This window comes from Limulus polyphemus, unplaced genomic scaffold (genome assembly GCF_000517525.1).
Source record: "Limulus polyphemus unplaced genomic scaffold, Limulus_polyphemus-2.1.2 Scaffold2071, whole genome shotgun sequence".
Lineage (NCBI taxonomy): Eukaryota > Metazoa > Arthropoda > Merostomata > Xiphosura > Limulidae > Limulus > Limulus polyphemus.
This window is the reverse complement of record NW_013667681.1, coordinates 148,292-151,576: the sequence shown is the minus strand read 5'-3', so window position 1 is coordinate 151,576 and position 3,285 is coordinate 148,292. Positions and strand designations below refer to the sequence as shown.

Sequence of the window (3,285 nt, the reverse complement as noted above, 5' to 3'; positions counted from 1 at the left end):
TCAAACAGGTATAAGCTATATATGTTTCTAAATATAAACTTAATCTAAACAATGTTCATATAAAAATAAATACATTACAATAATTTCGTTACAACTCCCTCCTTAAAGAATTAAAAATTGGCTTTACACAATTTTTAACTAAGACATTATATATATATATATATATTGGCAACAATGCATTATATATAATACATTATTCAAAAGATTATAAAACTTCAATAATAACCTTATGATCATAAAATTACAAAGCACATAAATCTGCGTCAGCACAAATGTTGTCAACCCCTTTGACATGGATTATGTTTAAATAATCTTCAAACTCCAATTTAACAGTCTTCTGTTTTTGCCCTTCATTTGGTTTAAAAACGTCAACGGGTTATGATCAGTGTAAATGATAATAGATTGTTGGGATACAGATACATACACATTGAAATGTTCTAAAGCTAACACTAAAGCCAATGTTTCTTTTTTCTACTATAGAATAATTCTTTTGATGACAATTAAACTTTTTCGAAAAATAACAAACAGGGTGTTCAATATCTTTGTCGTCTGATTGTAATAGAATGGCACCAGCGCCACAATCGCTGACATCAACAGCTAATGCGAAAGGCCTATAAAAGTCAGGTGCCATCTATACAGGGTAAGTGCATAACAAAGATTTGACCTTTTCAAAAGCAGATTGACATATTTCAGACCATTTGATTTTTTTTTCTCCAAAAGGTTTGTTAATGGTACAGTGATGTCAGCAAAATTTTTATAAAACTTCCTGTAATAACCAGTCATTCCCAAAAATCTCATCAAATTTTCTTGTTGGTAGCAGTTGGATAATTCACAATACAATCAATTTTGGCTTGAATTGGGCAAACTTGGCCATGGCCTACTACATGACCTAAGTAAACAACTCTGGCTTTATAGAAGTCACTTTTTCTGCCAAATTTACAGTGATATTGGCTTTCTTCAGCCTTTCAAAAACATCATGTATCATTGTAAATCACAATATAATCAACATAAATTCCGACATTTGACATTCATCATTCGCTGAAAAGTTGCTTGAGAATTTTTCTTCCCAAAAGGCATTACATTGTACTGGTATAACCCATCAGGAGTAACAAAAACAGATATTTCTTTTGCTCTGTCAGTTAGAGGAACAGCCCAGTATCCCTTCAGTAGGCACACTTTGTGATATATCTGGGTTTTCCAATTTTATCAATACAATCTTCCATTCTTGGAATGAGATAGGAATCTGTCTTTGTCAAAGCATTTACTTTGCAGAAGTCTGTACAGAATCTAACTGAACCATCAGATTTAGGGACCAGTACACAAGGTGAAGACCAATCACTTTTACTAGGCTCTATAATTCCATTTTCCAGCATGTAAGATATTTCTTTATGCATTTTCTTGGCTTTGATTGGATTCACCTGATAGGGATGTTGTTTTACAGGAGAAGCGTCACCTATATCTACATCATGTACAGCGATGGTTTGATTAGGAACGTCTGAAAATATACATTCGTATTCATTCAATAAACTAGCAAGTTGATTTTTCTCTTCAGGAGGCAAGTGATCGAGTTTTGAATCAAGATTGGCCAGAATGTCAGAATTATTCAGTTTGATGTTGCATTCGTTTCCAATATTTTCAAACTTATGGATTTCTGAGTCAAAGCAACTGCCATCAGTATGAGGAGAACACTCAATGGTTAAAATATTTTTTGATACTTCTCGTATGTGGTAGGGCTTCAACATATTAATATGACACAGCTGGGTAGCCTGTCGACTATCAGATGTTTTTACAACATAGTCTGTATCATTAACTTTCCGAACAACTTCATAGGAACCATGATACCTAGCTTTCAGTGAATGTCCCATAGTGGGTAACAATACCAAGACCATGTCACCAGGATGGAACTTACACTCTTCTGCCTTATGGTCATAAACATAGGATGACTTCAAATTTTCTCGAGCCAATTCACAAGCATGTAAGAGTCTGGATCGAAACTTGGAAACGTAATCCAATAAGTGCATTTCTTTTGGATCATCTTCCAACCATTGTTGAAAACTTTTGGAACTTTCTCCAGTTCATCTTTTGGGAGTGCATATTTAAATAGTGAAGAGATCTGCAGATCTTTTTCTTGTTCTGTGATCAGTTTACTTTTAGTAAATGGAACTTCACTAGGCAAATCAGATCCCTTACATCCATTGTTGTCCCTCACCGAGGTATTATCAGTAGGACGATCATCCACAAGATCCCCGTCAGATCCAAAAAATGTTTGAGACAAATCCATAACAGCGTCCTTTGAATCTATGTCTATCATTTGTTTTTGGCTTAATTTCTTAGCCTGAGTTCGAGTCACAGCACACGAGGGAAACACATCGAGATTCTCCTCAACTACATCATCATCCTTAGATGAAACAGTGCTCGACTCATTAACCATTTTAGGTTCGGAAACAACTTTTGACAGAGTAGGTCTTACTCCAACTACAACTGGTCCCGAAACTAGGTATGATGCTAAATAAATGTTATGGAGAGGAAAATAAACAAAGCTACCCTCAATACCCTGAGCAATAACAGATTCACCAGTGGCAGAACTCGAATCTAAAGGCAGTACACTTTCTAACAACAATGATTGAGTCGCCCCAGTATCACATAGAATACGTATGGGTATGGGATTGCCAGTGTCATTTGTCAAAGACACAGAACCAACAGACACAAAAGGTCTAAATTCCTCCCTGATTACATCCACCTTTATATCAATAACCATATTAACAACATTGGGTGATCTGGTGAAACTACGTCCATATGTGGACACAAACGCACTGGGTGTTGCCTCCTTTTCTTTTTTCTTCTTCAAACACCAACGATCAGACATAACATGACCAGGTTTTTACAAAAGTAGCAGACAGGCCTTGATTGTTTTAAAGAAGATTTATCCTGACTGTCAAAAGATTTCGAACTAGAGGAGCTGGACTTTTTAGAGGAATCCTCAACTTTAGTGGATTGAACAGATACAGGTTTTTGTTGAGATAGTAGGAATTACTTTTTATGAAAAGTGTTTTTGTATGTTAAAGTATAGTCATCGAAAAGAGCAACTGCTTCCTGTAGTGTTTCAACTTTCTTTTCATCTAAGTATGTTTGAGGTGGTCACGTGCACAATGTTTAAATTCCTCAATTAGGCATAATTGTCTTCGTTTGTCAAAACTGTTGACAATATGCATAGAATTGCACCATCGATCAAAATAAACCTCTTTTTCGTGGGCAAATTCCATATAAGTTTGATTATCTTGTTTG

The 3,285-nt window shown here is 35.3% G+C and overlaps 1 protein-coding gene across 1 annotated transcript in view; it reads left to right on the top strand.

Moving 5' to 3' along the window:
• Positions 1 to 3,285, top strand: part of LOC106465844 (multiple PDZ domain protein-like) — a gene marked incomplete at its 5' end in the record, with an annotated part of 65,327 nt that overhangs the window by 60,468 nt on the left and 1,574 nt on the right. The window lies entirely within an intron of this gene.